This window comes from Protopterus annectens, chromosome 9.part0 (assembly GCF_019279795.1).
Source record: "Protopterus annectens isolate FY-2018-M chromosome 9.part0, PAN1.0, whole genome shotgun sequence".
In the NCBI taxonomy this organism is placed as follows: Eukaryota; Metazoa; Chordata; order Ceratodontiformes; family Protopteridae; genus Protopterus; species Protopterus annectens.
Genome location: NC_056743.1, coordinates 462757754 through 462779904, shown reverse-complemented (window position 1 = coordinate 462779904; position 22151 = coordinate 462757754). Strand labels below are relative to the sequence as shown.

The 22151-nt window shown below is 41.0% G+C and overlaps 1 protein-coding gene across 2 annotated transcripts in view; it reads left to right on the top strand.

Moving 5' to 3' along the window:
- The window catches only part of GINS4 (GINS complex subunit 4), a 630005-nt gene that overhangs the window by 360 nt on the left and 607494 nt on the right, over positions 1-22151 (top strand). The window lies entirely within an intron of this gene.

The window sequence follows — 22151 nt, the reverse complement described above, 5'->3', positions numbered from 1 at the left end:
TTGCTTATTATGTGGCAAGTGTGGTAGTTTTGCAGTATAGGTCTAACTAGAAGCACAGTGTAATTTGTGCATCTTAGTTTTTAAACGTGCAGTGCTTTGCTTGGTAAAAGGGTAACGTGTGTGTGTGTGTGTGTATATATATATATATATATATATAGATGCATTCAGTCATTCATTTAGATTTATCCCCCTTAACCTTCCCTCAGGAAATGTCATCAAATATAACTAGGGAACAAGTTCTTAATGGTGTCTCCAAGACCAAGAATACTGCATCAGTGAACCCAGACAATATCCCAGCATGCGTTCTAAATAGCATGAAACATGACCTCAGGCCCTCTGGAATTACTATTTGACTGTAGCCTCCTTTGTGTCTGATGAATGGAGAAAGGCAACAGTCATCTCTCTGCACAAAGGTGGGCCATCTGCAGACCCATAAGTCTTGCTAGTTTTGTATGTAAGGCCATGGAAAGAATTATCATGGAGATGATAGAGATGTAGTAAACGTCCAGACACTGGACCCAACCCAGTTTGAATTTGTCAAGGGCAGATCAGGCCTACTCAACCTGGTGGACTTCTTTGAGAAGGTCACTAAAGCAATGGATGAGGGCAAAGTCATTCACACTGCCTACCTTGTCCTGACCAAGGCTTTTGACACACTACCCCACTCGGGCATTTTGACAAATTCAAGAGGTTAGGTACAAACATGAATGTTACCCGGTGGATAGCCAACTGGCTTACAGACAGGACAGGAAGTTAGGACAGGGGAGTTCACCTCTACAAAGAGGGCAGTCACAAGTGGAGTCCCTTAGGGGTCAGCCCCAGGACAGCTCCTTTTTGGCATTTACTTCTCAGGAGTCAAGGCCAATGTCAGTATTATTTGGCTGAATAAATTTGCAGATGATTGCAAATTAGGAGCTGTCATTAAATCTCACGCTGACACAAATATTCTCCAGGAGGGGCTGACACAGACAAACAACTGGTGTCAGAGCCATGGACTAAAACTAAATGCCAAGAAATGCATAATAGTATCCTTTGGGAAGTCCTCCACCCCTGGTAACTATCATATTGACAACACACCCCTTAGAGTTGACCCAGTAGTCAGGGACTTGGGGACATACACATATAGTAATCTAGCCTTTGATCATCGCGTGTCTACAGTGGTGAGGAAATCATTCTATGTTGCACAACTTATAAACAGATCTATGGCTTAAGTCCAAGAAAGTCATTGTTCTGCTGTATTCAGCATTCATCAGACCTATCATTGAGTATAATATCCCCTTTGGTATGTACCTAACCAGGCATATCCTACAACTGGAACGTCTACAGAGGTCCCTCACTAAATAATACAGGGTGCAAGTAAAATGTCCTGTGCAGACTGCCTCAAGGCCCTATCCCTGTATTCTGTCTCCTACAGGCTTTTGAGGGGAGATGTATGCCTGGCATACAGGATATTGTCAAACCCCACTCTGATGGGCCTCCTGCATCACCACAAAACAAACAGCACCAGAATTGGCCATTATACCTTGCCTGCGATATAAATAGGACCTGCTGGAGAGATAGGTATGAGTCCCAGAGACTATCCCCTCTATGGAACAGGCTCCCCATCCATGTGAAGCAGAGTTACTCCCTAACCCAATTCAAGTGCAACTTGGATAATCGGATGGGAAACTGGAAATTCATCCCTGGTTTGACACCTATGTCTCTTAATGGACTCGGTTAACCTGTAAATGGTTCATCTCCCAGGCCCACGCTTAAACATTCAATATTAAAAAAAAATGTCAAACTTCTTTCAGGCTACGAAGAATATTTCTGATCCAAGTTTCACCGTACTTCTGATCTTAGAATAGCTTAACACTTTTGATGGGGAAAACTGTTCATACAACTTGGAAAGTACACTACAAATTATTTCTGTATTAATGTTCACCTGATAACAGAAGCCTGTTGTTAACTTCATCAGCACCCTGAAAGAAAACCTTAAACTGGCGCACTAGTCAATGAATGAGCTGTTAACTAGCAAAATCAGCAAAGATTCAATCTCATTTGGTATACTAGGGTATACCAACACTAACTACAAATAACTAGTAACCTTTTCAAACTCTGTGTCTGAATCAGGAATAAAAAGGTGATACCGGAGGTCACAAAAAATGCATGTTCTTGTTTTATCTTCAAGCATGTAGATAAGTATGCATGTGGAAATTATTTAGGCTTTTTCTTACTCTGCACCATAGGAATACTTTTTGTTGATATCCTTCTGAGCAATTATCTTTTTACAGCTGATGACATCCTGCTGAAATCTTAATGGGAGATTCATACCACTTCATGGGATGATTGCATGATAATTAAATTTAAACTGTTGCGCCCGAGTTCAGTGACACAAACTACTCATATTGGTAGTACACTGAATTTAGTACCTTCAAAGATGGATCTGTGTTCTGCAAGAAATGTTTTGTGTGTTTCACTGCACATGCAGAATAGTATAGGATTACACAGCTCTGCTTAATGTCACTTTTATTTCTGAAGTTGTAGATAGCTGCAGTTATTTTAGATATAGTTTAGGTCTGCAGTGTAGAGCTGTAATCTTACTTTTCTTAGCGCTGTGTTTACTTTTTTTTACCAGTGTATGAACACCAGCACTGAGTGCCTTGGATTTTTTCCCATCTACACTTTCTAGGGTTTAAGAGAGGAAAGTCACTGAAACTAGCTTCTTCACTTTAAAAGTAGTACATATCTACCTATTGTCTGAGGTTTATTTTCTCTGTTGTACTTCTGGTACAAAAGACCTACATTTCTGTGAAATTGTGCAGAGCTGATATAGCTGAGCTATGTACCTGGCTGTCTTTGATTCTATGGGTCTATATTACAAAATCGAAAAGACCCGAGATCGAACGGCTTAAAGGTCGAAAATGCCATACCTCAGTCGATCTTGTGAGGAGCTGCCCCCCCCCCCCCACTAATTGTATATACCAACTCCGAGATCACACTACAGTGAGGAAAGGACAAAGTTTTCCAATCTTCACTGTACCGTGATCTCACAAAAAACACATCGATGAACGGCATTTCCAACGTTAAACCCGTTTGATGTTCAGCCTCTTTGATTTCGTGATAGGAACCCAATTCTATAACCATCTGATATACCAAACTGTATACTTTTTTGCATTGGATGTGCACTGTACTGCATTTATACATTTGCTTCATTTATTGCTCACCTCTGTGTGTTTGCATTGTTTGTTTTTCCCACCCAACTGTTGTACTGGTAAATTTGGAATTGCCTGCCCCTGATGTAAATTTAATTGTGGTCATTCCTCCCATTCCCATCACATTTGTTTACTCAACTCAGTACAGTGTGGGCATTTGGGAAGGACTACTCCTTTGCTTCTTTGATTTTGGGCACTCCTCCCTGTCGTATCTCATCAGCTCAGTTTACTGAGTACAGAGAGAGCATTTGGGAAGGCCAGCCCCCTTTGTTTCTTAATCTTGAACTATCTTTTGTTTCCTCCCTCTCCAAAAAAAAAAAAAAAATGTACATTCTATTAGCTGATTTTACTGTAATTGTGTTCTTCCTACTTTACTACCTTATTTTTGCTGTGTGCTCTTAAGTGTTAGTGCTTTTATTCTGCTGCATTTATTACTGCTTGTTTAGTAGCCTGATTAAATGTACCTGCTGTTCTAAGCATCTTTATGTTGGTTTTAGCACTTGTGCTTCAGGCCAGTTACTACCCATCAGTTTCTCCTGCCAGCCTGGTCGACATGGTCATACTAAGATAGTATAGCAACCGTCTCATATTTACAGACAACCCTCTTCTCCTAGCACATGATTCTTCCACTTGAGAGAAATGCATCTACATCAGTAACCTGGAATCCATGCTCTCTCGTGCCACAGTCAGTACTCCTGACAAAGAAGAGATTGCTAGAACAAACACCTTGCCACTAGGATCACATAGCCAAGCACAACACACATCCACCTATGCAAAGGTTCTCAATAAAAATTTACCTAAACAGCAGAGACCTCCAAAACACACTCTCAAGCACTCCACACACAACACCAAATATATCACATACAGCAGACAACACACCCGTGTCTCACAAACACAGCTCATAAGGCAAAACAGTAAACCAAACATACTAGTCATTGGTGACTCAGTTGTGAGACATGACATGGTTGTCCCCCTCACCAGACTCGACAAGGAGAAGTTCACGGTCAGTCGTCTGTCTGGTGCCAGAATCCGTGGCATCATGCACGCATGTAAGTCTCTCCACAAGTACAAGTATGACTTTGCCATTATCCATGTTGGTGTGAATGACTTGAGACGTACCTACCTGGACTATATGACTATCTAGCTCTGAGTATGTGTCCCAGGCAGTTATGACCCTAGCCCTAAGCAGTATCCTATCTTCACCAAGAATGATACCACAATACCAACAAAAAAATAATTGACTTCAACAACTGGCTTAGTTTCTGGTGTCATTCCAAGGGGATCCAATATCGGTCTGCCTGGGGTGACACAGTTGGCAGGCCTCAATGCTTTGCCAGAGAGAGCCTCCACCTGTCACCACTGAGATTCCGGAAACTGGGCAAGGCTCTCGCCTCCCCCATTATGCCTTTTTTAGGCAATGTCCCTCAGACAAGTCTTCCAACATAAAAGATCTGTTAAAAAGCAAATTGAAGGTCATGCTGCTTAATTCTAAGAGCCTTAACCTGAAAATGCATTAACTGGAGGCTCTCCTTGCACTGGAAGATGCCGATGTCTGTGCAGTCACAGAAACTTGTTTCAGGGCTATGGAGAGCACCCCTGTCTTACCAGCCTATACCTCATTCTGCACATTCTGACCCCAAAATGAGGTCAGGAAGACTAAGGGTAGTGGAAACTCCATCTTCATTAAGAACAGGCACACCTCCAGACTGGTTTGCCAGCATGACGCACTGGAGCTACTCCAGCTGCAACGGACAGTTGGCAAGATACCCATCCAAGTTATAGCCAGCTATAGACCCCCTCCATGACTCAGGACACCTACTCCTCGTACCTGAATCTACTTGAGTCCAAGGTACCCCCTAACACCCTGATCCTTGGTGACTTCAAGTACCCTACCATAGACTGGGTGAACTATTCCTGCACAAATGCACTCGCACAACGATTCCTTGACTTCATCAATTCTAATGCACTAGACCAGTTTGACTCATTCCCCACAAGGGGAGATAACATTCTGGACGTTGTTCTCACCAACATGGGCGACCACTGCACCACTCCCATAGTATGTTCCTCCCTGGTGAGATCAGATCATCTGACTGTCTCATTCAGAGTTTCTATCCCTCCCAACCCCCCCCCCATCCCCCAGCTGTAATCAAGCTAAAAAACTTCTCAAAAGCTGACTACAACCTCCTAAGGGAGGGTATCAGCAGCTTCACACCACCACCCCCTGAGAGGATGCAGACAACTATGCTGAACAGTATGCCAGTGCAATATACAAGCACCTGCATGACTGCATGGACTCAGCCATACCCAACAGAACTAAAACCTGCGCCTCAAGGAAAAACAAACTTGTTTGGTGGACATTCCTATCAACAGGCTTTACAACAAAAAGAAGAAACTGTTGTCCAAGAAGACGAACAAATTCCAAATTGGAAAAAATGCCTTCCTTACCTTCAGCAAGAAAATTAGATCACTAGTGAAAACCTCCAAAGCCAACTATGAATTGAGTAACCTCCAAAACAAAGGGAAACCACAAGGCCTTCTTCAGTTACGTCAGAAACCTCCATGACAAAGCCCAGGTTTGTTCCAGTTTAGTACTTAATTTGTATCAATTACACTGATCCTATTGACCTAGCCATCCTGCTAGCAGATGGGCTCAGTGTAAACTTCACCCCTCTGCCCTCCCGAAGGCCCTTATTACATCCCGATACTTGTCAAGCACATCATATATCCGTAGATCGTGTTAAAGGCCCTATCCAAGGCAAAGAACACAGCTTCCATTGGACTTGATAGTATCCCAGGCTGTATTCTGCACCCTCTCCAGCAAGAACTAGCTTCGCCATTGACCACCTTATTCAACCACAACCTAAGTACAGGCTTCATTCCAGCAGAGTGGAGAACTGCCATTGTCATCCCCTTGCACAAAGGTGGTGCCACTACTGACCCTGGAAAATATCGCCCCGTTAGCTTGACAAGTCGGATCTGTAAAGCCATGGAGCTTATTATTATGGATCTCATAAACCAGGACATAGGCAATCTCCAAGCTCTGGACCACACCCAGTTCTGATTCGTCAAGTGCAGGTCTTGCCTGTTGAACCTGGTTGACTTCTTTGTGACTGTCACCAAGGCCCTGGATGAGGGAAAGTCAGTACATACAGCTTACCTTAACTTGGTCAAGGCTGTTGTCACAATCCCCCACTTGGGCATCATCGAGAAGGTAACACAGCTTGTGTGAATCCCTGTCTCATCAGGTGGGTGGCCAACGGACTCACCAATAGGACCCTCAAGGTCAAAATAGGCATCTTCACCTCCGATAGCAGACCTGTCACTATTGGAGTTCCCCTGGGATCTCTCCTGGCACCCCTGCTGTTTGGCGTCTACTTCTCAGAGGTCCAGGCAAAGACAAAAGGCCTGTGGCTGACCAAGTTTCCGGGCGACTGTAAGTTGGCTGCTGTCATTGACTCCCCAAATGCAGTTAACATACTGCAAGAGGGTCTCATATCACCAAAGTCATGGCCTCAAGCTAAATGCAAAAATCGTCATACCATTTGACAAAAACATGGCCCCTTCTGATTACCACATCAACGGCAACCCCCTAAGTGCACAACCTGTGGTGAAAGATTTTGGTACTGAGGTTGATGACAGTCTCACATTCGACCATCATGTAGCGGCAGTGGTCAGAAAAGCCTTTTACTTGGTTCATCTCATAAGTAAATGGATTGCATCCAAAAAAAAAGGTCATTACCTCTCTATACTCTTCCCTCATTAGACCAATAATTGAGTAGAACGTCCCGTTTTCTGCATACCTCTCCAAATATCTGCACCAACTGGAAAGGACAGAGAAATACCTCACATAAAGAGTCCATGGCCTCCAACACTTGTCTTATGCTGACAGGCTGAAATCACTTATCACTCTGCTTGGTATCGTACAGATTGCTCATAGGTGATATGTCTTGCCTACAAGGCAGTCTCGGACCTTGCCCTACTAGAGATGCTCCATATCTGCAAGTCTAACTCCTTATGCATTCCTGCTCGAAAGGCCTGAATCTTAATATGCGACCTCAACAAAACCTGCTGGAGAGAGAGATTTGTCTCCCAGAGGCTGCCCAATTTCTGGAATAGACTTCCCATGCATGTCAGAGTACCTCGCTAACCCTCTTCAAGCACAGTCTTGATGAGTGGATGGGAAGCCACAAATTTGTCTCAGGGTTTCCACCTGTGTCCCTCATTGACAGGGGTGAAAGATGCTGACTGAGGTTTTGTTTTGGGGATAAACTCTTGGCTAGGCATGTAACGGCCCCAGGGCCGTTAGCCTAGTATCCTCCTATGATCCTATTATGTTTAGCTGCTAAATGCTAATTTGTGTTAGAAAATGTGCTTCAGTAGTAATGTATGCATGATGTAGGCAGAAAATTTGCATTCCTGTCTTATTTGCATGTGACACTACACCGCAAACACTTGTAAATCACACCGGGATTACCCTTGTCTGTACAGGTACTGTTTGTTACTTTAATCAGAGTTATTCTGTAAACAAATTTGTGCTCATGTGGAACTGAGTTTCTACATGACAGTAGTCAGAACCAGCTGTACTTAAGAGAGAAAATTCATATGTACGTTATTTGCGCATTTATAACTGTACTTTGATTTTTGGTTAAAAAAATAAAAGATATGATCTAACTTTAATCAAAAACTGAAGTACCAGCATAGCGGGCATACTGTATGTTGAATGCAGATGCAAGTTCATAGCATTGCTGTATTCAGAGTATAGCAAAATAATCGAAACTTGGAATTTTACATGGTGAATGCAAAAAAGGTGCAAGTGTGCAAGGCATGTCCTTATGATTGGAATGCAGATGTAGAGATGCATGTTACACTAGTAGATAACAAGGAATGAAGAAGATCTAGCCTCACAGCAAGAGGTTCCCTGGTTCAGTTGTTTGCTTGGATGCCTTCTCTGCAGAGTCTGCATGTTCTCCCTGTGTTCACATGGGTTTAATCAGGTTTAATCACACATTCCGAAGACATGCAGTAGGTGGTTTGGATGCTCTAAATTGGCCATAAATGTGAGTGTGAATGTGTGGTGTGGAAGAACTACCACAACAGGGCTAGCCACTCAGAGGTATGGACCTTGGATCTAGATTATTGTCACTGTTGAAGTGATACCCCAGCCCCATGTGCAAAAATGGGGAAAAGAGGGTTATGGATGGATGGACTGCTAGATGAAGTATAATGCACCAAAAGTAAGACAAAAGAACCTTGGATTAGCTTCATAGTGTAGAACGGTTACACACTGTCAAATCGTCTGACATCCCAAGCCAAAACAAAATTTGTTAATTCTTTGCTCATGCATGGTAGTGTTGTTCTGAATGTACTAGAGCACATGCTTAGTAGCCATGAGAAGTGGACTTCACCTAATGATACTCGAGCAAATCTCCTAGCCAACTGTGTAACAAGTAATTATACAGATGAAATTAAGGGCTGTTCAAGAATCTACAGCCAACTGTACGCACAACTTGCTGAACTGCTGATGTGAAATAGAAACTGTTAACCTTAGGTCAGTACCTAGATTTGGTTCCAGCAATAAAATCAGGTGCTGATGACCGTATGTTGTGTTGCTGCACCTAAAAACTAAAGCATTTTGTTAGATGAATCAGAAAAGTAGTAAGAATAATATACATAAGTATTGGTAAATACTATGGTATATAAATGTCAAAGTGGTGTACTTATTGGTAGTGATGAGACTGTAAATGATGAAGTAATCATTTTATAGCATGATGATAGTATTTAGTTTTGTCAGTTTGTATGTCGCTGCTTGCTTAAATAAGACATAAGTTGTATTGTGTGATTCTTAATTGTATCTTTTGGCAGCTAATGTGTTGTTTCTGTTACGTAATAAAATAGTTAATATAGTTCAGTGTGTGCTGTAACATTGTATTTGTGGCTAGTATTTAAACATTGTGTTTTTATAAGTTTGTAGGTTTATACTAGTCTTAACAAACACTTGAGCCTTTATAAGTCTAACTCTGCAACTCGGATGTCTCATGAGTTATTGTATCGTAAGGACTTGATTTACTGTCTGTCTCTTACCATCGGAGACATGGGGCACAAGCCCTGGAGTGAATTTCAGATTTCCATCGACTGGTCTAGGTTACGTTTGATTAGGGTTAGAACGAGACTCTTCACATCAATAGAGAGCCTCTTCCAGAGAATGGGAATTCCCTTGAGGTACGCATGCTCTCCAGCATACCCTATTAATGTCGCAAGCAACATTTTAGGTCCTTTGCTCTAGTTGTTTTGATGCTGCTCACTGTGGATATGAAAAAGGTCCATCAGCAGGATCCAAGGATGCCTTGCATGCTAGGCATAGATCGCTTCTCAGTAGTTTATATAAAGCCATATCTAGATAGAGGGCTTTGAGGTGATCTGTATAGAACATTGTGTTTACTTCCTGTATTCTTTTCATGAGGAACCTTTGTGGATGTTCAGTTGTTGCATGTGTCTGGCTAAATACATACCGAAGGGGACATTATAATTCATGATGGGTCTAATGAGGACCAAATGCAGTGGCTTGGCAACTTCCCTGGCCCTAGATACAATGCCCTCGATTATAAATTGAGGCACTGAGAATGATTTTCTAACTACCTAGGAGATGTGTTGTTCGAAGGACAGGTTATTATCTACATGTGTTCCAAAATCCCTGACTGCCAGGTCTACGCTTAGGGATGTTTATTGATGATGTAGTTTCTCAGGGTGGCAGACTTGGGTACTGTTATGCTTTTCTTAGCATTGAGTTTTAAGCCATGGCTTTGGCACCAATCATTGTTTCAGACTCTCTCATAAGATGCCACTGTCTTGGGAGGATTCTGTGACTGCTCCTAGATTGCAATCATCTGTGAACTTGGTCAGCCAGAGTCCTTTGACATTGGCCTTGACTTTTGAGAAGTAGATGCCAAAGAGGTGCGGGCCTAGCACAGAGCCTTGAGGGGACTCTATTGATGACTGGCCTCTTTGAGAGGTGGTCTCACCAACCCTAAGTTGACCTTCTCAAAGAAGTTGAGGTTTAGTAGTCATGACATGCCCTTGATAAAACCAAACTGAGTTGAGTCCAATGTCTGAAGGCTTCCGATATTTTTGATAATTTCTGTGATAGCTTGTTCCATGGCTTTGCATATAGGACTAATCAGAATATTGGGTCTGTATTTCCTAGGATCTATTGATGGTAATCCCTTACTTAGAGGGATGACTGTTGCAATCCTCCTCCTCTGTGGCATAAGACGTGTTGTAAGACTACAGTTAAATATTGACTCCAGTGGTCCTGATAGGTCATATTGTAGGCTATTCATTATTGGGCCCATTGAGGCTGTGTTCTTGGCCTTAAAGAGCACAGCCTGGACCATCTCCCTCTTTATAATTGGAGGGTTTACGTTTGAAGATATTTCCTGGGAGTGAGTGGGTGGGGTGGGGGTGGGGGGTAAAGTTGGAGCTGAATTTGTCAGCCAGCTGATTTGTTATATCGCCCAGCTCAGTGAATGTCGCTCCATTAACCACAAGTTCGGAACACTGTTATATGCTGCCTTTGGGGTTTCTGACCTAGCTAAAGAAGGCCTTATGGTTGTCTAAACCATCTTGACCTCAAAATTGACTTTCCTGGACTTGAGCTCTCTTAGTTCTCTGTCAGATTTGATGAGTGTTCTTAACTTTTAGGGAGTTACATGTCCTAATTTTAACTATCATTTTTTTTTCTTTTGTTGTATAACCTGTTTAATTAGGACTACACCAAGGTATTTTGCTTTAAGTTTGTTTGGGCTTTCTTCTGGTTGGTACAGCAGCCTCTATGAAGCTGTTGACATGGTTAAACAGAGTTTCTGTGAACAATTCTGCATAGGTTGCTGTATTTTTCTGGATTTGGTGGGGTGTAGAATTTTGATAAGCTATGTCTTAATAAAAGGTGGTTTGCTTTGAAATAAATCCTAACTGTTAGAGTTAACTGGGGGTACCAAAGTGATTTTTATTTTGAAGGAGACATCTTTGTAATTAGATCTTACTGGGGGGACATGGCACTTGGGTGGTATACAGCATTCTTCCCATATTTGTGAGTACCAAGTCCAATGTGTTAGTGCATATGCCCACTAAAAGTTCTGTCTGATAAAGGGTGTTTGTCTTTACAAAGTCCAAGAGACTCTGTATCTTTAAATATGAGGCTGTATAGGATGTACAGTCTATAGAAAGCTAATTAAACTTCCACATAAGTAAGGTGTTTGGTTAAATGGTGAGGGTCTGCAGTAGGTCTAAGTATAACCTATGGATCCTGTGGGGCATAGAGGGTGACCTACAACTTGCTAGGATATGGTCTGGAGAAACTCCTGCATATCATCCTGCATAACCAACTTAGCGGTATGCTTGTTATTGATGCAGAACGAGGCACCTTCACCTTTAGCTCCTGTCCGTGTAGTTAATCTAAATGTGTGGAAGGCACTCGAACCTTGCACTGCCAGTGTATTTTCTGTGGCTTTAAACTATGTCTCAGTAACTGCACAGATGTCTACATTCTCCAAGGTGAGGAGACTTTAGAGGGAGTGGAGCTTCTTGTTTAAGCTCCTGGCATTGAGTAGTAACACCTTCTGGTTCCCATGGGGTGATTTTGCTATGCTGAAAGGTTTGTCAGTTTTGACATTGCCTGAAAAGGCTGTATGGAAGAGTAATGTTTTGGCTCATACCTGAAAGCGTAAAGGGGACAGGTGCAGACCATTCTTGGCAAAGTAACATGGTTTAACCATATCCTCCCATGTTGACAAATATTATATTCCTTTAGAGTGACACCAGAAACTAGACTATTTATTAGTCAGTCATTGTTTGACTGACTTTGGAGAGATTTGAAATTGCATATGTTGTCAGGACCTTTAATTGTCCAGCTGCAAAAGTGTGGTGCATGAGGGGTTACTAGAGGACTGCTAAGCTTGAGTTTGGGTTGAGAGACTAGACTAGGCTGTTAAACTTTAATGGCAGTGCTACTCCACTGTATGCTCTATGCTTGTCAAAATGCAAAGTTATTGCACCCCCTGAGTTATTGGCTATAGTTATGTGTAGTTTTTTTAGGGGAAAATTTCTGTCTAGATGTATGAGTCTATACATGGCACAGCTAAGTGTTACTGCACAGTCTGCAGCTTCGCACAAACAAGCCTGATTTATACAGGTACTGAAAACACAGTATGTTGGCCGATAGGCTCTTTGTCCAATAAAACGACTGCACTCACCGTCTTTCTCTGTGTTTCCTAGCTCTGACAGACTAGGCACTAGATGAAAATACTCCAAGTCTTCCTAATGTAAAAATACACAAAAAAAAACTTACTGCAGGTGCAAAACTACCACCAATAAACTCAAACAATTAGCTAGATAGCACTTTAGAATGTACTTTCAAGGCAAACAAGCCTACATCTGGCACAGTGATCGGAAATGCACTTTTCCATGTAAAATAACCATTCAGTTCAACAAATAAAAGGAGAAAACTGCAGAAGTCTGCTTAAATAAGTTAAGGAAGCACCGTTTTTAAATCGGAAGTACTTAGCTTTGTGTGATTGGCACTGGATTCAAGTAAATTGCTTCAAGAGTACAGGCAAGGCTATTCCTGAGATCTGTGTGTCAGGCAGATTTGGCATGCAGTACGTCAAAGAAAGTCTCACAAATACTCCCATCTGATTAGGTATAGGCTAAGTTGAGCTAACATGGTTCACAAAATCTGAATGAATGCAGTTAAAAGCAAAGTTGTGTAGACAGCACTATAAGATGGAATGTTTAGCGGTTATTGTGGTAACACATTTGTTGCAGGTATCCTAGGGTGTATCCTGTATGGGCACACTTAAAAAGGGAACATGCATTCCTAGTAACCTTTTTAAAGCTCTCGCTTTCTGCCTACAAGGTTGCCAACCATCAGGCCTCCCTCCATCAGACTTGAGCCTGTTTATTCCCCACCTGTACTAGTTATCCCTAGAGCAAGGGCAGACATTGTCTGGAGGGCTATCATCTAGGCAACTGTAGGTGTAGTTTGTGCCCTCACCATCTCAACAGTGAGGATGTTACTTTAGCTCTTATGCTGCCTTACTGTGTGACGTGCATCATGTTGGGGACCTCTATGCTTTCACTCATTATTGTGACTGAGGTTGCCCCCTTTCCCCAGGATTGACACACCCATCATCATGCCAGTTTCAACATGCATCTGAGCTAGTAATGAAACTTGGGCCATAACTGAGACTTTATCTGGAAAAAAAAACACGGCTTAAAAACTCACAAGATAGATAAATCAGAAAATGTAATCACCAGTTAACATTTATGCCTTAAGGGAAAGACTTCATCAGAATATTCTTGCAGTAAAAATCGGTTCCCTATTGGAAGACCGAAGACACATTCTTTCGAATGCATCTTGGTCGAACTCAAAAGCCTGAAATGGCAAAATACTGAAGTTGATTTTAAGAGAATTCTTTCCCTGGGAAAGAATTTGCTTGGCCGCTTCGTTACTTTGCCATTTTCAGCACTGTAGTGCGGTCTCTGAGTTGGTATATTTAAGTAGGGGAGCGAAGCACCCCACTTAATGCAGTGTTTAAAGTGTGTGTGTGTGTGTGTGTGTGTGTGTATATTTTATATATATAATTTTTTTGTTGTTGTTGGAACAGCGATCCCCCCCCCTTCCAGGAAAAAAAATTGCTGTTCTAACAGTTCGATATTGTAAACTTTTGCTTACATAGGGTCGATCAGTCACTGTTTGCTTTTTTAAGCATTCAGTGATTTGATATAGACCCTAAAGATCCACCTACTATACTAAAATTAAGTCCTGGGTTATCTGATTGAATGTGTCCCACTGCAGAACCATGGGATCACTTGGATCATGTCAGTGGAGGAATGGACTCATTCTCTGTGCTGGGCTGTGAGAAGGGATCAATGATGTCTCTGCCCCCCCCATAGAGCCCTGGTGGATGGTTAGCTGGAGTTATTTGGTGGTCAAAGATGCAGTGAAAGCTGAGTGTGACTACTTCACTGAACTACTGTACTGGGTTTGTTCCTGATACTGTGGAGCAAATGGGCCAAACTTGATAGTGGGGACTTGGTGACTGGTAGGCATAAAGTATCTGGAAAAATATAAAAGTATATACTTAAAACTGTCTATTGGTTCATAAACACCATAAATCCCATGGACAGCAGCATTTGACTTCAATTGATATGTGGAGTGGAGGTCTTTGTTGGTATGCTCTGAAATGTAGCAAAGTATTTTATGTTGCACATAAATTTTTTGGAGATGGGTTGGTGAGTGGGTAATTAATTTATATACATTTTGAAAATGTGGATATGCATTATTTTATTAAATAGCTAGGGCTGTAGAGTGATTTTTTTTCTTTGCATGCAGTAGTTATTTAAAATGGGAAAAATGTAGTTCATTTGATATGCAGTGAGCCAGCACATGGAAGGGGGGTGGTATTTAAGGAGGTGCACTTATGGTTGAATTTCTGTGCGTGTGTAGCTGTTATTTCTGTGTCCTTTGTTAATCTATTAAAAAAAAAACAAATGTAGAACTGTACGAAGAACTGATTTACAAAGTTATGAGCTGTGCTGCAGTTATATTAGAAATGCTTTAACAACACATCACCTGTTTACCTATGTAGCATACATTTTCAAAAACTATAGTGTAAAATAAACAAAAATCCTACTTTTGTAACCCAAAAATTATGTTTTTTACAGTGTCTGTCATTGACTGCTTTTTCTCCAAAGTGCAATGACTGTGAAGCGGGAATAATAATGTTAGGGGTTTGGGAGGGTGAATCCTTCCACATAAGGGTTGTAGTGGGGGGCTTGCTTTCCTACAGCCAGCAGAGATTGGATGTTGCAATAATTAGTTAATTATTTTGTGTTGCATAACTGCACTCATGGGATATGATAGCAAGCATCCCATACAAACTCTGACTGCAGGAAATGTGGTAGAACTGGATTTATTTCAGGTTGGGAAGTCATTACAGCTGCCCATGTGTGTGACTTCACATGGATTAATTGATATTTTTGTAGTTAGCAACATTTTAAATGTTTTAATACAACATCGTATTACTGTTAAGACAATGACTAGATTTTGTTTGTTGAGTTTGGTTTTATTTTGAGAGTAGTTGCAATCACTATTTTATTTTTTATGTTTAGTCAGTTTTTTAAATTTATATAGTTTAGTGTCTACTTTGAGGAAATTTAAGGTTCGCATTTCAGTGAGATTTAGTTGTTGTGACCCTGTACCTATATTTTTACAAGATGCTTTTGTGTTCATTACTGATTCGGTCTGGTAGCTGTTGATGGGAGGCACTATGGTGATTTTTTTATTTATGTGGTAGAGTGGTTACTACATGGATGCTGCAAATAGAATGGTGATAAAATAACCAGTACTTTCAGATATGAAACGTGTGTGTGTGTGTGTGTGTGTGTGTGTGTGTGTAAGTTGCACTGAGCAGATCCTTTGTACATTGGAGACCCATGAGCTGAATTTATTAAATTTAGTAACCTGGGTAGAATTTTATTGGATCATTTTTCAAGTACAGCCCAGGTTAAAGGCAATATAAAAAAGTAAAATAATGAGAAATTGCAAGGATGCGTGTATAACCCAATTGCAGTATAAAACAGATTACTTGAATATTATGGTTTATAATGGAGGTGGAGAGCTAAAATGGTCAGGGAGAAGGGATATAATAGATTAAACAGGTGTAAGGGGATGCAGTTTAGAGTGGTAGAAATGAGTGGGTGAGGGTAAGAGTATGCAGTAAAAGAGGAAAGGTGACTAAGATGAACATAGTGATTGAGAGAGTTGCAGCATGCGCATAGTGTGCGCAGACATTGAGGTAGAGTAAACAGAGGAGCAACTAATTTGGTAAAAGAAAGGCCTATAGGTGGAAGGACAAGATAAGTGACTGTATTTTTGGAAACATTTGCCATTGTGCTAGTTTCAGAAGGCATTTTCTTAGCTCATACCTACAAAGTTTTAAGGATTTAGTAGGTGTAACTTGGTCTGGGTTACCCAGATACTAGGGGTGAAAGGGAAATGCTTTGTATGAGTTGGTTAGTCTACTCTGTGGGTCTTGGAGCATAAGGTGGGTTACTTAAACAATAACTGACTCTGTGGTGTGGTATATTAAGATTTACCCATGGTTAGTGTGGTTTAATCACGAGGGCGAAGCCCGAGTGATTAAATAAAGCCAACCGTGGGTAAATCGCAGTCTGTTATTGCTGTTATACAATAACATTATTTAAGAAAAAAATACTTTTCTTTTTGTAAAAAAATAAAAATTACAGTATATAGCTATGGAAAAAAGTCTGGGCGACTGGACCTATTTCCATTGGTATATGCTAAGATTTACAGTGGGTATGCTGATTGGGCTGACCAGTCAGTGTGCTCGTTTTGGAATATTAATGACCGGTTATTGTATAATTGCCTTTCATAAAGCCTACTAATGAAAATGTGTAGATGAGGTAATTTAAAGAGACGTGAGCTCAGAATTCTTTCTGAGATGTGAAGCCATTTGGCTTCTTTAAGATAGTGCAGTGGTGCTCATGTCTGAGCAAGCAGTTTATGAACTTGCAGATGCCATTATCTATTTGAAGTGTGTTTTGAGGATTTTGTTGAAGGCAGTAGCAACTGTTGTCGGGCTGTATTCCAGCTGGGGAAGTAGAATGCTCTTACTTATAGTGGCTCAGTTGGGGGAGGCTAAAATTTGAGATTTTTTTTGTTTTCCTAACCCAGAATAGGATTTTATTGATTTTAATTTGGATACGATATTGGACACTGTGGAGTGGATCTATCCAGAGGCCGAAATACTTCTAAGAGTAGACCGGTTCCAGATCTTGTATGTTGTAAGTACTGAAGTCAGATGTGGAGTGTCTGAGGGCTACCATATATCATGGTTTTGGTGTTTGCTTCATCGATGACTACTTTATGGTGGTGAAATCAGGTGCTATTTGGTTTATATTTCTCACACCTTCAGGCCAGCACTTCTGGCCTATGGTAGGGAATTGGTTGTTATTTGATCTTCAACTGACTCACATTTGCTCTAATACAGCTTAGATCATGTTAACTATCATTGTAAAGACAGTGGTCTCACATAAATTGTAAAAAATGTAGCATAGATCATTTTGGTAAACTGTTTGTTTTAATTGGGATGGGTGCATCTTCTGTACACCTATCAAACACTGTTATAAGGGATCTGGGTACTCTCTATTCCTTTATTGTTTGACCATTGTGTATCCACAGTAGTTTGGAAAGCCTTTTATCTCTCCAATCTAATTTCCAAAGGCATCTCCACAAGGTCCAAAGAAGTCTTAATTTGTACATACCTTAGACTCATTATTGAATATAATGCAGCTTTTGGCATTTTTCATTTAAAGATATCACACAACTTCTGAAACCTCTGAGATTCATAATTAATCAGTGGCCTGAAATTTTTTATCAAGAAAGACTGCCAGCTCTTTCTCTGTACTAACTTCTCTCTTACAGACGCCTTTGTGGAGATCTATGTCTAGCCTATTGTACCATGAGAGATCAACCATCTCCTATCCCTTCACAGAAGTAATGGTACATCAAAAACTCTGTTAAAAGAACTAAACCTTCATCAACAGATAAGACATGGTGTGATAAATTCCTATCCCTCACCTCTGGAACAAACTTCCATTACACATCAAGCAGAGCAGCACCATTGCCACCTTCATTGTAAATCTAGATAAGTGACTGGGCAGCCTCAGATTCTGTCCTGGTCTGTCTTGTGTTACCCTTCTTGAAGCTTGAAGGAAATTTTGAATAGGGTTCATGGGCCTAGGCTTGAAGTAGTCTGCAGACAAATTGCCTAGTACTTGCCTATGAGCTGAGGATGGAATTGTTGAAATTGGCTCTTTACCCAAAGTGGAGATGGGCCAGTTTGGTAGATAACCATGTCAGTGTGGAAGTTAATTGGTGTTCTTGGGAGGTCAAGTGTCAGTCTGCTGATTAAAGTAGGAGAAAAGAATTGGAGATACTGAGTACCCAAAGACTCGGTGCTTTGTGATGTGGTAAAGGGGGAAGATGCAGACCCAACCTGTATTAATACCTGTTGGGTAGGAAGCTTTTAAACCAAAGGCTAGCTTCTGTGCTTATTTTGTATTGTCAGTTAGAGTGGGTAGGAGAAGAGTGGGTTGCATTATGAAATGCTTTTTTCTAAACCAGTAAAGATGGTTGCTGTCATGAGGCCTCTGACCCTATTGGTAAGAATGTCATCTGTAAGGGTGTAGAGGGTCATCCTAATTCTCCTACTTGACCAGAAGCTATGCTGGGGATTGAGAGAATCTGTATTGTAGGTGGAGAGCTAATTGGTTATAGATTAATTTCTTAAGGACTTTTCCTAATGTAGATGGGATTGGTACAAGTCTAAGTTACTTGGGCCTTATGGGTTGGAAATCTTGTGAGATTTTGTGACTTTGGCTGCCTTCCTTTGAGATGGCATGATGTTGTGGTTGATGAAATAAGCTGTAGATGAGCTTTAGTGGCTGAAGAATATAGTGTTTGCCCAGGTGGATGAACCGGGTTATGGAGATCATCGGAAATGAGGGAAGTGCCTCTTAGGATTTTTTCAAGGTCTGTAATTTCTTTAATGAGGGGGGTAAGACAGGGGTCAGTGAGGGGCTGCAGGAGGGCTCTTGTGTGGGGATTGGTGAGTGGAAGTGTGAATTCTTTGAGAAAGTCATTTGGAGTAAAATACATGGATATTTTGGTAGTCTTTTTATGTTGTGCATCTTTTTTGTTGGAAGTGGCCTTAGATGATGTTAACAAGTTCCCAGACTTTTTGGGGGTTGTATTATATAGCTGTTTGGGAGGTTGTATGGGAGTTAGCTTTATGTCTCCAGGTGTATTTTGCTAGATTTCTCAGGGTAATAAATTTTTGTTGGGAGGCTGTTAGTTTCTCTTAGTTTTCTAGAGGCTTTTTAGTTTTTTTCTTATCTGGGCATTGAGGTAGTGTGCTGAGTGTGGTAACTTTTTAGGAATGTAGTGCAGGTGGGTGATAAAGGAGAAAATGTTATCCCACTGCATGGTAGCAAGTTCAAGCAATCGTTTTTGCTTTGTTTTGCTGTGACTTGGATAAGAAGAATATAAGGGCAGGGTGGGTTTAATTATGGGTATAGAAATGGAAAAAAGTAATGGGACAGTGGTCACTTAGTGAAGGTGATGGAACCCTTTAGCTTGTGAATTAAATTAAGATTGTTGGTTATGACTATGTTGAGGAGAAGGTGACTACTGATTCAGAAGCTTGGATGGATATATTCTGTTACTAGTTGGGTAAGGCTGTGGTAAAGGTGCCCAGGATGACATTGTTTTTGTTGTGAAATAGGTTGATGTTGAAATCTAAGATGGTTAGAGTTTTGGGTTGAATACTGTGAGTTACCGATTTAGAGAGTTGAATGTAGTGGTGTTAGATACAGGAGGAGGGATTGTAGGCCACCACTGATATAAGGAGAGATTGTTTACAGATATGGAGGTATTTGCTAAGCTGCTGCAGTCCTGTTCATCACAGGTTGTTATAGTGTTAGAAGGTGAATATGAGATTATTCTTAAGAATAGAGTGCCACTGCCTACCCATTTGTATGGGGGCTATATAGGTAATTGTAACTTGAGGTGAAAACTGAGGTTTTGGGGTGTTTAACCTAGGACTCAGTGGTAGCTAAGTTGTCTCGATTATGCTAGGTGGTGAAGGAAAGGACTTCTTCAAGCTTTGTTACCATGTTTCCTGTCTTAAGGTGAAGTATACAAGGAAAAGTTAATAGACAGTGGTTTAACATAAGAGTTAGCTAAGTTTTGTGTTTGGAGGGGTTGGTGCTATTTGGAGTTTTCCTACTTTAGATTGAGTATGAATAGGAAGAGTAGTGTTGGGAAGGGCTTAAGTAGGTACATGCTACACCTGGCTTAGGATTTTCTAAGTTCTTTAATGAATGAAAGGTACTGAAGAAATTGCTAGCTGTATTTGTGAAGAAAAGTAGATGGAAGTTGCCGGGAGAGAGGGACGAGAGTGGAGAGTTTAAAGTAGTGAAATGTTTCTAGGATATGCGAAGTATATGGGTTGGAAATGAAATAGAGTGGCAATCTATCTTTAAGTGGGTGGGAAATATGGCAGTTTTGTAGGGGAGCCACAAATATGTGTGATCCAGGGGTGGCTGAGGAATTGGAGGTGGGAGGGTAGTGAGGCAGGTCACACCTAGTCAGGTATGGTAGCCAGTTAATATTTACACACTACCTGTTCGTTAGTACAGTGAGAGTGCACTGGTAAAGAGGAGACATTAGCATACTGGATTCACAAACTTGCTTGTAAGTATCCTATCGGCTTGTTTTGTTTCCACCCTTCTCACACCCCAATATGTTATAGTGGCAAGAAGAAAAAGGAAATGCACTGTGCAACTTGGGATACTTGAACTGGTGTAGAGCCTTCCCCATAGTCAGTGATGTACCTTCTTCAACAACTGACATTCATATTAAAACTGTACTTGCGTACAAAGCAGTAAAGGTGGGTATTTAGTGGGAAACTGGGATCTCTAAGGTGGCTGCAGAGGGCATTTCTAATCAACAGCAGTTCCTTACTGACTATGGTCATTCAAGTTAGCAAAGGAAATTGATATGTTAGAGATGTATGTTTAGCAAGTTTACAGAAATATCAGCAGGACAGACGGACTGTGTTACTAGGTGTTGGTTGAGAGGACAGCGAGTAAAGAATGCAGTTAGTTATGCCGTATGATATTTCTCTCCCAGCTTTTTTCCATTTAGTTTTATTTTTAAGCCCAAACTATGATCCATTACATCCAATAACAGCCTGCCACACAACACATGAAGAATAAAACAAAGATCTAGTATAGATTTCAGTAATGCAACACTCAATAGTCAATAAACTGTGTAGATTGATCACCCCCACCCCCTGACAAACATCACTATAAAAAATTGGAAAAGGCTAAATTTGGCTTCCACTGAACTATACCTTATTCTTTGTTTCGGTGGAAGCAAAGAATTTAGCAGTAACCCACGCCTGGGTGTGGGTATTGCTGGATTTACCCATGGTTGTTGTTGTTTGGTCACAAGGGCGAAGCCCGAGTAGCCAAACAACGACAACCGTGGGTAAATCCAGCATTACCCACACCCAGAAGTGGGTTATTGCTATTATACAATGACATTATTTAACAAAAAAATACTTACGTTTCTTAAATTATGGCATTGTATAATGACTCCGTGCTGCCCTTCTGCAGCTGTCTGATATTCTATGGCAGTTCTGATGTACTGCGCATGCATACGATTATGCAGTACATCAGAGCTGTGGGTGGAAGCAACGGAGAAAGCAAGATCTTAGTTGCTTTTTGCAAAGTGTCTCGCAATGTTAAAGGAGTTTAACATAGCGAGACAGCTTTAAAAAAAGCAACGGAGAAAGGAAGGTCTCCATTACTTTTTTTAAAGCTGTCTTGCTATATTAAACACCTTTAACATAGCAAGACAGTTTCTAAAAAGCAACGGAGATCTTGCGTTCTCCGTTGCTGTAAAAAAAAGACTTGTACTAATGGAAAAAGTCCGAGCGACCGGACCTTTTTCCATTAGTATAAGTCTGATTTACAACGTGCATGCTGACCAGTCAGCATGCACGTTTTGGAATATTATTGGGGGGGGGGGTCATTGTATAATATACCTTAGTTTTCATTCCCAACTACTCACACTGCTGAGTAACAACTCAGTCTCCCCATTAACAACAAAATGTATAACACAGCCCCCCCCCAAAAGTCAAAGGCACAACTCATGAAACCCTAAAATCAGGCTCCACTTCACAGATCACTGCTTCTTCATACAAGGACCCAAGCTATGTCAGTCTGTTCCCACCCCACATTAAAGGCACCTCATCCTATCCAGTTTTCTTTGTTCAGTCAAAGGCTCATCTTTAGAAATTTGCTAAATAC